The 15,335-nt window shown below is 41.4% G+C and overlaps 1 protein-coding gene across 2 annotated transcripts in view; it reads left to right on the plus strand.

Moving 5' to 3' along the window:
• The first annotated feature begins 14,959 nt into the window (after window positions 1-14,959).
• The window catches only part of erfl1 (Ets2 repressor factor like 1), a 52,462-nt gene continuing 52,086 nt past the window's right edge, over window positions 14,960-15,335 (plus strand). For both annotated transcript variants that reach the window (XM_058646883.1, XM_058646884.1), the window contains exon 1: window positions 14,960-15,055. The gene's annotated coding sequence lies outside the window, so the exon portion shown is untranslated. The remainder of the gene's footprint in view (window positions 15,056-15,335) is intronic.

A 15,335-nucleotide genomic window follows, 5' to 3' on the forward strand; every position in this document is an offset into this window, starting at 1 on the left:
ACAGATTTTAGTCACTTAATACAAAATACTCGGCCTATAAAATATGTGGCAGTTTGTCTATGATATCTAAATAATATCTTTGCCCTTTTCTGATTGGAGCGTGATGTAAACCACACACACACACACACACACACACACACACACACACACACACACACACACACACACACACACACACACACCATCACTCAGGAGTTGTTAATCCACTGTTGCCTCCATCAGTAACTTCTAATGTGTTATTGTGTGACTTTGGTTTTTAAAGTCCTTTGTTCATATTTACTCATGTGACACAAACACAAGCTGCTTTTGGCTCATCAAACATCTAAGACAGTGACAGTTGTGTTAAATGTGGTCAAACTGAACGCGTGATAAGAGGAAAATATGGATCTCTACACACACACACACACACACACACACACACACACACACACACACATACACACACACACACACACACACACACACACACACACACACACTATGTTTGGTTGAGCTCATACAAGTTTCCAAGCTATGTGCTGCATTCAGTTATGGGACAATAAAGTGTGTCCATGAGGGAAACATCTGGAGAACATCGGTGATCAGTTTGCAGTTTTAAGTCCCAGCTCGTCAAAATGAATGAAATACCGCCCTGATGCTCACCTGATGCTCACCTGATGCTCACTGTGAACATTATTAAAAGTGTTGGACTGTGTTCCTCCACATTCATGACTCGTCCTCGACACAAGTGTCCAGAAAAGTCCCTGCTGGATACTGGCAGCGTGACCTTTATCATTGATTTCAAGTTCATGTCGCATACGATCAAATAAATCCCTTGTTCCAGTGACATCGGTGTCAGTTTTAGTAAATAAAAAATGTCAGCACGCAGTCTGCTGCTGCTAAAATAGCATACAGCTATTACACAGTAAAACAAAATGTCAGAGCTGAAAATGTCAGTTTGTGAAGAACAGAGAGCAGTAAATATGAAATTAATCAAGACGCTGAATAAACAAACATGAGGCCTGTATGCAAATGTAACATGATTTATATTATATTATTAGATTCATAATTACTATTAATATGCTTTTTCTACATATTTAAATGTTACTATTAGTATTAATTATATGTTTGAAACCTATATCTTCATATATTCAGATGGAGAAATGTGTGGTAATATTTTCTTCTTTTTTTTTAGCTTTATTGCCATTTTCACAAAATAACAACACAAACCACCTTGAGATAGGGCTTCACTTTATATCTATAAGACACATACGCGTGTATATTCACATCCTACACGTCCACCTATATACACAGATGCTGTAGTGCCTGTCGTCTCTTTTAAACACGCTGATCTGTAGCTGGGCAGTCATGTGTTCCAATAGTTAATAATAATTATTAACACTGGTCTTTGCTAAATAATTGTGCACTCTTTATTCAAGTATCTTTTTTTAACCTTTATTTTATAAAGAAGTCACCGTATGGGTGACAAATATGTCAGTGCCAGTATAGGAGCATATATTATGTCAGATTTCAGTCACACAATCATATGATGCACATGAGCTCGAGCGATGATAATCTTTTTTTTTTTCAAGAACGTGGTTTAGGCACAGGTCAGTAACATATGCTGAATTAAGGATTAGGCAGATAAGAAAGAGAGAGGTTACAAGAGAAGAAAAAAAGATGAAGAAGAAATCTCTTGTTTAGGTTTAATTACAAAATCTCGTGATTTTTCCTCACGGCATGTCAGACACAAACCCTCACCGTCACACATCGTAAAATCCATAAAAACACAGTGTGTTCTGCAGTGTTACACTGCAACACCTGGTCTTTCACTGTGATTTGCTGCTGGACGACGTCTCTGTGTGTTACACACAAACCCCCTCACCTCTGAGTCAAAGTCTGGCCTCTAATACTTACTCTAATACAACTATGTCACTTTAAAGAACACATTTCATGTATTCTGCAGAAATATAAAATTAAAAAAACACTTTTTCATTTGGTTGGTTTTATGATTTCATTTGGCAGCTTCATTTGTCAGAGATGTCACGGCAGCACATACAAGAGTGAATATGCTGTAGATAAATGGCAAATAACAGTAAATGGTCTGTATTTATAGAGCACTTTTCTAGTCCTGATGACCTGATGACCACTGATGACCACTCAAAGCTGCTTTACACTACACTTTTACCCATTCATCCACAGCCACGCAGTGCATCTAATGTGCAGGGCATTTTTTTTTTCCTGCGTCTCGCGAATGGACCCTATATAGTGTATATATATATGTATACACACACATATATATATATGTATATATATATATATATTTATATATATATATGTATGTATATATATATACACATATGTATATACATATTAATAATTCTCTATATATAGATGGTCTAGTTTGGCAGTGCAATTCAGCATTACTCTCATTTAAACAGTAGTAGTGTAGCCTTGTCTTTGTAAAGCAGAATATCTTCCTTTATTGCGGAGACAATGGATTTGTAGTTTGAATGTCGTGGGAGAAACCTCTAATCTGTAACACCAGCACTCCGTCTCTGCCCTCTCTGAATTCCTCACAAAAGCTCAAATGTTTCCATCTCACTTCAGTCTTGCCGTTCTTTTTTTCCCTTTATCCAAGCCATTTTCAAGTCCTCGTGAAAGCACCTCCCATTGACACTGATAATTTGTTAATCAATACAAGAGTTTTGTGCTTATTCTAAACCACATTATATCCGCACCCTCTGTATGAATCAGGGAGCCACTGCAAAGGAGCCAGCCCTCCATTGATTAGGTATTAGCTGCACCACCCTCCACCTCCCTGCCACTTGTTTGCAAACCTCACTCTATTTCTGAGGTATTCAAACCATTGCTAAGCATGATGGGAGCCGATATTTATAGAGGCTTTAACAGGTTCATTATGGTCAGTAGCGATGGTTCCACCGGGGGATGAAGTGCTCATAAAGGGCCCTGCAGTGTTAGTCCCCATCCACTGAGCGTGTGTGTGTGTGTGTGTGTGTGTGTGTGTGTGTCTGACAGTACAGTCAATGGTTCCAATCATCCCTCATCTGCTTTATGGTCACACCGATATTTATGGCTGTTATGGGGTTAAAATAAAACCATTAACGGACATGAAGGGCACGGACTCTATCGAGCTCAGTGCTGCATTTAATCAAGAGTTACTCTGTACATAATCCACTTGGTGGCGATGAGGGCCATCCCTATTTTGTTTGTTTTTCTTGTGTATGTATAGAGTACATGGTGCCGCTGCAAGGGAGGAAGAAAGTGACATGCACTCGTTCAATTCAGTGACATGTAAAAAAAACAAACAACAAGTCCTGCAGACCATTGAGCGCAAAAAACAAACATTAAAACAACATTAATATGCCATTAAATCTCCTTTGTGAAACGCTATATATACATACATATGTGAGACAAGTCTGTGTCTCCATTAATGTCAGCTGATTGGCTCCAGTCCCCTACAACCCTATACACTCTATAGCCAGTGAATGAGTGAATGGGTGGATGGGTGGGTGAATGGATGGATGGAGGGGTGGGTGGGTGAATGGATGGATGGATGGATGGATGGGTGGATGGATGGATGGATGGATGGGTGGGTGGGTGGATGGATGGATGGTAGTTGGGTGGATGGATGGATGGATGGTAGGTGGGTGGGTGGATGGATGGATGGATGGTAGATGGGTGGATGGATGGATGGTAGGTGGGTGGGTGGTACGATGGTAGGTGGGTGGATGGATGGATGGATGGTAGGTGGGTGGATGGATGGATGGATGGATGGGTGATAGGTGGGTGGATGGATGGATGGTAGGTGGGTGGGTGGATGGATGGATGGTAGATGGGTGGATGGATGGATGGGTGGGTGGGTGGGTGGGTAGATGGATGGATGGTAGGTGGGTGGGTGGTAGGATGGATGGATGGAGGGGTGGGTGGGTGAATGGATGGATGGATGGATGGATGGATGGGTGGGTGTGGCTGCACTGCCCATCATCAGGAACCATCTTTAGACAGATACTGAAGAATATTGTCACGGGGTTCTGCTGCAACTCCTCAATGTAACCAACAATAATGACATAGTCGATGAACTGATGTTGTGTTTCCCTTTTATTTGTCCAACCCAAGGTGCATACGGTGAACAATATTTACAGGTGTAAATAAAAAAAATGAAAATTGTCCAAAAACTATACAAGTCCAAGACCCAATCAAAACAATTAAATTCAGTTGTGAGCAAATAGGTGTTACCTCCTCTGTAACACAATATATATACTGCCTGAGTGGGAGGTAGACCATAGGTCCTCTGCCCCTCCCATCCAAACATGAATTATCCACCAAATCACAATAAATAAACACGAGCATGATTATTAGAACAAACAACCCACATGTAAATAAGTTAGTGCCTAACCCTAACCCTAAGCCAAAATAACTGTGCCACAATAATTGTTGTCCCCACCTTTAATAAACAATATTGATGGATAATTAATGGAACTACAAAAACCCCGTCACACTAAGTGGCCATGTAAGTGCGCCGCTGACGTAAACAATGTTTGGAATGCTGCCGACGCAAACTGAGGATGAGAGTCAAGTTAGTTCATGTTAACGGGATAATTATGTCTGAGCGGCAAGTGTGCGCACATGACGCTGAAAACTGGCAAAAGTGTGTGTGTATGTGTGTGTGTCTGTCTGTGCACACTATCAGCACACGTGTGTGTTGGGGTGTGCGCTCATTAGTGACGAGTGGCTCCGTCACAAATATGCTCGCTGTTTTCTCCTCACAGTCACAGCCTTTTGCAACTGGAATTTGAAGTTGGTAAAGTACTCACTCTCCAGCACCAAAGTCCATATAGAGAAATACTTGGAGCTCACAGGGACACAGGAGCTGCTGACGGAAATCTGAACAAAGGATTTGAAACACAGAAGACAAAAACAATGACACAGTTGAAGCGACTGACGGAGGCAGCAGTGGATCAACAGCTCACGTGTGCTGTGAAATCACTGACGTTCTCTGTGGACGCTGGTGTGTGTTTTACAGTCAAACGTTATTTTACAGTCAGAACAGAAGTCTGTTTAATGGCAAGAACATATTTAAACGTGGTCTTTTGTGTCCATTGGCAGCCATGTTTTCACTGAGAGTGAGTGCACACTGACATTAAGTCATTTAATGCTCCAGTGTGTAACGTCTGCCACCAAAACACTGCTGGTGTTACCCTCCGCCCTCTAAAAGGATGACTCTTGGTGCATATTCATCATATTCATCTTTCAACATTTGTTCTGGTATCACATTACCTCACAATCATGTGTGAACATTTGTGAACATTACAGATACAATTCAGTATCAGTATAGCTTGTGTCTGCTCATCCTTCCTCTAAAACTCTCATGCATTCCCGACAGTGCTTCCCTCAGCCCTTTGGAGCTCCTGCTTGAATAGTATCTGTTGCATTTGTGTCCCCCTCGTTCTGTCTCGTACCTCAAACCAACTTCCACCCAAGGCAGCGCTGCTTTTAGACGGCGTCTCCCCAGTTTTGGAGTGTCTAAGCCCCCTCGGTTCTCTCCTCTCTTTCCCTCCCCCCGTCTCCCACTTAACCCCATATTTCATAGCTGAACCACGGCTAATTTCCCCCAGTCCTTCGAACAGTGCTCTCTATACCGCTGGAGCACGCTTAATTACCCACAATTAAAGCCAACGCTAACGAGAAAATTGCTCTGTTATGAAATGACTTCAAAAGGACTGGCGTAAGTAGAATGGATTGGAGGAAAAGTTGGGTGGTAGCCTCGGGTGGCGGTGGGGAGAGCTTCACTTGTGTGTTTTCCCGCCTCGAGCTGTCTCAGTGTGTCTCATCCAGCGGCAGCACCCACAGCTGTGGACTACAATATTCAACAGCTAAACTCCAGTGTTGCCACTGAAAGAGAATGGACTTCAGTGAAGGATGAAAGTATGTTTGAAAGCTTAAAAAGCTTCACTTTAGTTTGGTTTCCAGTTTGGTTACTTTAATCTCAGCTGGTCACTATATTTTCCATTTCATTCGTCTTACATACAGGAATATACATTACATTATATGCATATAATATACATGTATATATATATATATATATATATATATATACCATGGCTACACAGCAACCTGTGTGACCAGCTGATTTTGCAGAGTGTGTGTGTGTTTGATGCGTCTTTGTGTCCTGTATTGACCGTGGCAACCTCACTACACTCGTGTCATTATGAAGAAACATCAACAATATCACAAACAACATGCATTTCAGGGTCATGTGACCTTAAGGAAAGTGACACGTGAAATTACGCCTGTATTTTGTGCATAATTAAAAATGATGAATGGTTAAAGTACAAAATCAGGCGGATTTTTGCCATTTTTCAGTAACTGGCATCATGTGATTATGACATAATGAACTGGCTCGTTAGTACTTATTTATATAAGTTTACACACTTTGTTCTCAGAAACATATTTTTTATGACCTCTGCTATGTATTCAAATAAACAGTATCTGTGAAGTGCACTGCAGCGTGACACAGCAAGACACAGACCATAAATGTATCAATTATAAATATACAAACGTATATTTAAGTCATGTCATTAGTTATTGTTACACTTGTTACACTGTTACACTTGATCAGATGGACACATAAAGTATACAGTAGAAAGATGGACATTATATACATTATATACTGACTCCTTAGAAAAACCCACATTATAGTTAATATAAGATCCAATGTGTTCCCGTAGTACAATGAGGTGAATAGAAATTAAAGATATATACATTTAACATGACACATGGTCAACAACTATTCCTTGTTAGGATGTGATGAATGAATGAATGAATGAATGAATGAATGAATGAATGTGTTTCATCAAACACACTATCCTGACTAAACAATACAGCTGGAGCTGTGATGTATCTGTGAGTATTATGATACTTTATTATGAGGAAGACGTGAACATGTATCATAACTATCTGTAAACCACTGTTAGAGCTAGAGACTAAACATGTATTATTTATTTAACCTCTGACCATTAAGTTATTTCCATTTTCTGTCAAAAATTCCAAAATGGTTGTTGAGATGTTTCAGTGTGTGGTGACTCAACAGAACATCCTTCCTTCTATTTACTTTATATATGTATGTTAATATCATGGTTTAATGTGTAAGTTCTGTAACAAAATGATCACTTAAGCACCTGTCACTGAAGGGTTTTGACACCTAAAAGCATTTTAATAGCTAAAGCCCCTGTTTCCTGGTTTGAATTGTGTCTATAAGTTGGTTCCTTGTGTGTGTCGTTGTTTAACCGTAGGAACAACAGCTCTAAATGTGCCTCTGGTTACACTCTGTACATCACTGTTTCCACGTTGATGTTCATTAATGTGCAGTTCCACATTTGTGAATCCATTGAGAGACTGATCACGGCCCCACAGTGAGGTTCAGATGATGTCAATGAAAATAGAACTGACTTTTTTTGAGCCACTTTTGAGTTTTGTACTCATGAAATCTGGAGGGACAAACCAAAGGTCTGTTTGGTGCCACAAGATCAACCCAAAGGTCCCTTTAATAAGGTTAAACTTCAATTATGAAGACATAACAGTGTTTTCTCTGAGACTGTCTCACACGTCCAGATGTTAGAGTGTATCCAGCACAATATACCTGGAACCACAACACACCCCCCCCCCGTTTCCCTGTCGCCATGTGGAATAAGCCGAGCCTTCCACACCAAACACCTCCCACCCCCCAATCTCCCAACGCCAATCCAATCAACAGCTGGTAAAATGAAACAAATAAACACTAATTTGGATTATTTAGGTCCAGTTTACAGCACATGACGCCAGCTATGAGCGGGAGAAGAGAGGCTGTATGGCGGGTGGATAATTGTAAAAGTGCAGCGAGCTACAGTGATAACAATTAGATTTGATTTAATTTGAGAATGCCTCCACAGCTGCTCCCCTCTCGCCCCTTTAACCCCCTTCTTCCCCCCTTTTCCCCCTCCCCTCCCTCCCCTCGCTCCTCTCCCCCTAGATTAAAGTGGGTGTGTTAATTCCGTGGTGTAGCGATCGAACAGCTCTGGCAACAATGGGAAATGGGCTATTGATCAGAACAGCTCAGATTAAGACTAGGCAGTGGAGCTCTTTCTTGCTCTCTTCCCCCCTCTTTTCTCTCCATTCACTACCTTATTCTGCCTGTCTTCCTGTCTGTCCTGTTTGTGTCACCCCCCCTCCCCTGTGTTCTCCTCTCTCATGTCTTTCACACGCGTAAAGAGGAAGAAAGAGTCTTTGCATGGATAATACCCCAATCCCACTGGTCAAAAAACCTGTTTAAACCTGGATTCAAATGGGTTTTTATGACCAGTGGGAATGTGTTTAATTGGCATTCACCTCGAGGTCAAATGACTGAAATGCACGCAGGTATTTATCAGCTTCATCTCTGATCAGCATCAGTGGGAACACAAGACTCCACTAGATTCATTTCCGGTGTAAACACTCGGCCGTGCATTCATGCTCCGGCCACGAGCATAACCTTCGGAGCGTGGGTGTATTAAAAGAACTGGGTAGAGCCCCGCCCCTCTGGCGGCGTTCATTTCTATGGCCCACAGAGTCTGTGCAGTGTGTTACTCTCAGCTCTGTGAACCAGCCGTCCCATGGTGTCGACGACACTTGGGGAATTAGGACTGTTCTGGGCTTTTTATGGCCTTTAGGTTCTTTGGTTCTGTTGTTTGGTTTCGTTCTTTGGTTCTGTTGTTTGGTTCTGTTGTTTGGTTCTGTTGTTTGGTTCTGTTGTTTGGTTCTGTTCTTTGGTTCTGTTGTTTGGTTCCGTTCTTTGTTTCTGTTGTTTGGTTCTGTTGATGGTTCTGTTGTTTGGTTCTGTTGTTTGATTCTGTTGTTTGTTTCTGTTCTTTTGTTCTGTTGTTTGTTTCTGTCCTTTGGTTCTGTTCTTTGGTTCCGTTGTTTGGTTCCGTTGTTTGGTTCAGTTGTTTGTTTCTGTTGTTTGTTTCAGTTGTTTGGTTCTGTTGTTTGTTTCTGTTGTTTGGTTCTGTTGTTTGATTCCGTTGTTTGGTTCTGTTGTTTGGTTCTGTTGTTTGATTCTGTTGTTTGTTTCTGTTGTTTGATTCTGTTGTTTGATTCTGTTGTTTGGTTCTGTTGTTTGGTTCTGTTGTTCCTTACTGTTGTTTGTTTCTGTTGTTTGTTTCTGTTGTTTGTTTCTGTTGTTTGGTTCTGTTGTTTGGTTCTGTTGTTTGGTTCTGTTGTTTGGTTCTGTTGTTTGTTTATGTTGTTTGGTTCTGTTGTTTGGTTCTGTTGTTTGTTTATGTTGTTTGGTTCTGTTGTTTGGTTTGGTTCTGTTGTTTGGTTCTGTTGTTTGGTTCTGTTGTTTGGTTCTGTTGTTTGGTTCTGTTGTTTGTTTCTGTTGTTTGGTTCTGTTGTTTGGTTCTGTTGTTTGGTTCTGTTGTTTGTCTCTGTTGTTTGGTTCTGTTGTTTGGTTCTGTTGTTTGGTTTGGTTCTGTTGTTTGGTTCTGTTGTTTGGTTCTGTTGTTTGGTTCTGTTGTTTGGTTCTGTTGTTTGTTTCTGTTGTTTGGTTCTGTTGTTTGGTTCTGTTGTTTGGTTCTGTTGTTTGTCTCTGTTGTTTGGTTCTGTTGTTTGGTTTGGTTCTGTTGTTTGGTGGGAACGGTGGAACCTCGAGCAGTTTGGCTCCATTTGAACGTAGAATTGCAATAATAAGTAAAGTGACACAAACCTTGAGATAATGTCTCCAAAATCATTTTGAATGTAAATCAACTTACAACAGCAACATGGACGTTCTTATAAAAGTCAGGTTAGGTTATATAATGTGAATGTGAAAATCAACCCACACAAATGAAAGGTTTGTTTGGTCATTTTTTGAAGTCGTTTTTTTAACATTTGGAAAAATAAATCAGTGTAATCGATGCTTGAAGTTTGTGTACTGTCCACCTCTCAGTGCTAGTACTTCTTAGTACGACGGTAGCTTACTTAACTTAACCCCACGTTGCTCCAGACAGCTGTGCCGACAACGTGAGCGTGAATGGGTGAATGGCAGAACAGTAGTGTAAAGCAGCTTTGGGTCAACAAGTGCTATATACTGTATATACCATTTACTGTTATTTACTCATTACCATCTCTTCTCACAAGATGCCGATACTCAGGTTCAGGTTATCTGTCCATGACACAGAATAATGTTTTTATTTATTTATTTTGTTAAATAAGATCAAACTAATGTTTAGTTATGTTCACTGACTTGATGCCACATTTGTGTCCTGAGGGAATAGCATAATAACACAACAACGCCAAATAAAATGGACTGTGCGCTCAAAGTTTAAATTATTATATATTATATATATATATATACTGTTTCTAGTTATTTTTATATGGAGTAAATATTTAAATAATGATGTAGTAATAGTGACTGCATGACATAATACAGATAAAGGGTATATAACACACGGATATGTTTTATATAAAATGCTCTCACACAGTCTATTGAACGTGTTGTTCGTACATTAGATGCAGAGTTTGTCAGAATGGTTGATGTGAAGCTACGGTCACACCAGATCATTTTTGTCTGCGTTTGCGTTTCATCTCGTCGCTGAGTCTTTTTTGAAGAGCTCTCTGTGGGTGAAACGTTTAGTGTCGTAGGGCTGCAGGTGCAGGTGTGAACACAGGTGTGAACACAGGTGTGAACACACACAGACGGTGGGGATGAGTCTGGCTGCTCATCAGGTGCACAATCTCAACACAGTGTTTATTACCATGACTTATACAGAGGTTATCAACTGTAGGGGGCGCCGAGAGCAACTCATACATGGTGTTACTTTAAAGTTGTAGTTGTATTATTTGACTGTCTTAGAGCGTTTCATTTCAGGGGGAGTAACGTTTTTAAGTGTATTTTGAAAGTCAGACTAACACAATAATGTTTTCTAACCTCACAAATATACTGATTGTTACTGTGACGTCACATTTCTCGCTGAGATGTGAAAAAAACAAAAACAAGAACACCGCAGGGCAGAATAACCACTAGCAATCACAAGCTTTTTTTTAGCTGGTTCACAAATCCAAGATATACCTGCTAGTTTTTTGTGTGAAAAGATGCTGAAGAGTGTGTCAGACTCTGGCGACGTCTTCTCCTTCCTTACTCTCACTACATCCCCGCTTCTAATTTTAGTGCCTTCCCCCTTCCTCCTGCGTCGAAGCGTTTTAAAACAACATCACTTTCTACCTAGCCATGCACTGACAGTAAGTAGAGAGCATAGTGGAGCCCTTTAACGGTTTACTGTGCTTCAATTTGACATCCATTCACATGAGATTTTAAATCTATCCATCAAATCAAGACCCCCGTGTTGTGCCGCAATTAAAGTCCAGCCAATCAAAATAGCCCTCATACCAAAATTAGCTGTCATGATCGGGCCGCAGGACGGAATACATTGGATTTGCATCGAATAGATATAAAACATACCAAATGTCAGGAGACAGCAAATCCATACGGTGAAAAGTGAGCTAAGAATCCCCTGCTCTACTTATATTAATTAACTCAGTCAATGGGGATGTGATAGGTCACTTATTCATCCTCTTCCACCACCTTCCTACTCTGTCACATTCACCCCCCCCCCCCAGGTGTCAGAGGCTCAGACGCTCCATCTGCTGAACACAGAGGAGAAAACACACACACACACACACACACACACACACACACACACAGATGCCCAGTGGTGGCTGCTCTGAGATCAGTGGTTAGAGGTTACTGACATGTTTCAGCCCTTTTAGATTTTTTTAGAGGTGACATACACCAATGCAGAACACACACACACACACACACACACACACACACACACGCAGACGTACACACACACACACCAGTGGTCACATCAATATCACCGTGACCCTCAGGGGACGCCGAGTATTGGCAAAGCTTTCATCTGCGGAGTGTGTGTCTGTCTGTCTGTCTGTGTGTGTGTGTGTGTGTGTGAGAGAGAGAGAGTCTGATGTTCCCCGCTGTTCACACACACACACACACACACACACACACAGAGAGGCCAGTGGGAGAAGAGTCATACACACGATAACAAAAATAGACTCTGGGAGTGTGAACCCCAAACCAAGGCGAGGTGTGTGTGTGTGTGTGTGTGTGTGTGAGTTAACAAGCAGTGACAGAAGGCTCCGATCAGCAGTCAACACTAGAGGGCGATAAAGAAGTGCATGGTTTGAATGTGAGCATTAAAGATCAAGATAAAGATGGAGATGAAAAACTAAGAATAAAGATCTTTATTGATCGTGTGGGAAAATCAGGGAGTTACAGTTACTCTGCACCAAATAAAAAAATATAATAGTAATTAAAATAATATGTATAGAATATAAGATGAATAATTACATATAAATGAGACGATATAATAGCATTACTGCATGATGCCTTTATTATTTATACAGATGGAATAATATAAATTATATTATAAAACATTCTAATACAGTCAACAATAATAACATTTTATTGATTCATAGTGATCATAATATCATACTCTTGATTTCAAATGCATTAGTCAATTTGACCATAATTTAATAATTATAATAATCTTGTGGAAATACCAAACCATCCTGATGTGCTGTATATGAAGAGCAACATGATCACACATGTGATGTCTGTCGTGTTTCAATCAAACTTCCTCCTGTTTACTGTCAGTTTATCACACTATTTCATCAGCTTATACAAGTCTTTTTGTTGTTGTTGTTGTTGTTTTTTTGGAGGTCATGTGATGTTGGCAGCCTGAGAATTTGACCTTATTCCACTATGTGATTCAGCTCCACCACAGAGACAGAGAGAGTCCTGCCACCTCTCCTCTCCTCTCCTCTCCTCTCCTCTCCTCTCCTCTCCTCTCCTCTCCTCTCTCCTCTCCTCTCCTCTCCTCTCCTCTCCTCTCCTCTCCTCTCTCTCTTTCCTCTCCTCTCCTCTCCTCTCCTCTCATCTCTCCTCTCCTCTCCTCTCCTCTCCTCTCCTCTCCTCTCCTCTCCTCTCCTCTCCTCTCCTCTCCTCTCCTCTCTCTCTTTCCTCTCTCTCTCCTCTCCTCTCCTCTCCTCTCCTCTCCTCTCCTCTCCTCTCCTCTCCTCTCTCCTCTCCTCTCCTCTCCTCTCCTCTCCTCTCCTCTCCTCTCCTCTCCTCTCCTCTCCTCTCTCTCTCTCCCTCTTCTTGTCATAGACTCTGCTTCTCTGCACTCAAGTGAGTTCCATTGGTTTACCTAATTGATTATTAAGTTGCTGATTGGGGATCAATTAAATAATTAAAGTTTGTTAAGGGCAGAGTCAATTTACTGGCACGAGAGAACCATGGCGTTTTTCCTCCTCCTCCTCCTCCTCCTCCTCCTCCTCAGTGTGTGTGTGTGTGTGTGTGTGTGTGTGTGTGTGAAGGATTTCATTTATGCAGACAGAAGTCATGCTATTGAGCTGAAGACAGATAATGAGTTTCATCGTAATGCGGTTTTCGCTGCAGGGAGAGAAGAAGAAGAAGAAGAAGAAGAAGAAGAAGAAGAAGAAGTAAAGAAGGGAAAGTTGATGTTGAGTTTCTTCTGGGTCAGAGTGACAGCTGCCTGTCCTGATGTGTATGTGATGTTTAGGCTTCCTTTACGACACAGTTTACTCCACGTTTGCAGTGACTCCTCTATCCTCCATCAAACCTTTGTTTCACTTGTCACATCCACGTGAGTTAGCAGCATCATACATAACTTAAAAGAGCAATAAATACAAATAATATAGATGAGCCAATAAGAAATGTGTGTAATATAAACATTGTAATCCTTGTTTAAACTGTAAATATCAACCTCATATCTTTTCTTATATCAGCAGCATTTGGAAGTTCATCTAAATGCTTAAAATGAGTCAATTATCTGCAGTTTTCAAACTTGGCATCCCATGACCAAGCAGAAATGGAACTTGTTACCCGAGGGTTGCCGGGAGACCCCTGAGCAAGGTACCAAATCCAAATGACTCAGTGTTAACTGGACTGGACTCTAAACTGACCCCAGTGTAATCCTGTAGTGTCACTGCCAAGTGTGTAAAACTGGGATGTTGCGTTTGTTCTGACTTTGGATCGTTTGCAAATTTCCATCTTCAAACCAAAAGTTTCATTCTATTCTATTCTATTCTATTCTATTCTATTCTATTCTATTCTATTGACTGATGGTAATGAAAACATCTGCCTCTACAGATACAAGGCTCTGAAGTATGTGATGGGTCTTGAAAGCAAACTTGTAGAAGCATCATGAAAATCCACAAACACTTTTCTTGAAACCACACAGTCAGGATTTGAGCCTGTACAGATTTTTGAAAAATAACAGATTTGATGGAAAGATTTAGGGGAGTGTGGCGGCACATGGCGGATTAGCGGCTTACACTATTGCCTTACAGCAAAAAGATCAGGGTTTGTGACCCAGTATGACCGAGGGTGTGTGTGTTTGGGGGGGTTCTTGTGTACTCTGTAGGTGTGAGTGTGTGAGTGAATGGTTGTGATGGACTGCTGACCTGTCCAGGGTGTGACCCCGCCTTGAAGGAGCAGAAACTCTTCTGAATGGCAGCGTTCACTGCTTGTGTTGAGCAGATTTGTGGGGTCAGTGTGTGTTGGTGAACACAGTGACTCCTCAGTGACCAGCAGCACTGGAGGTGAGACAGACAGAGGAAACACACACACACACACACACCTCCTATATAAGACACAGGAGCGGAAACGGGTCGAATCCTACTTCAAATTCTCTTTCCTCTCGGCTTGTCGACCGGGGAAAACAAACCGACCTGAGGCACAGCGAGTGGGGATTTACTAATTAACTACTTACACACACACACAGTCAAGGAGAGAGAGGCGGAGAGAGAGAGTGATGCCCCCTCCTCCTCCTCCTCCTCCTCCCTCCCTCCCTCTGCTCTCCTCTCCGGGTTGAGGTCGGTGATAGTGATGCTGTCTCTCCGGTCTCTCGCTCGCTGCACCGTCACAGTCAAAGTGTGTGTGGATTGACTTGGTCGCACTTGAGCTGGTGAGAGCGCTTTGAACGCGGCGCTTTCCTCAAAAGAAAAGCTGCAGGTATGTTGTTTTTATGCATTTTATTACAACACACTTTTATTATATTAATAATAACATTTACACGTTTACATTCTCTGTAGGAAATGTAGTTTTGATTGAGGTGGAGAAATAAACTAGACAAAAGTTGTGTGATTGGTGCGTTTACAGTGTTGTGATCATTCTTCTTCTTAAATGTTTTGAAAATATTAGAACAGTTATTTCGCCTATTTTGTGGATCAGTTTGGGGAACCGGGTGAAACCCGGCACCCAAAAAGTTGGACCGTGCGTAATTTACGCGCGC

The sequence above is a fragment of the Solea solea genome, chromosome 13, assembly GCF_958295425.1.
Source record: "Solea solea chromosome 13, fSolSol10.1, whole genome shotgun sequence".
NCBI classification, from domain to species: Eukaryota; Metazoa; Chordata; class Actinopteri; order Pleuronectiformes; family Soleidae; genus Solea; species Solea solea.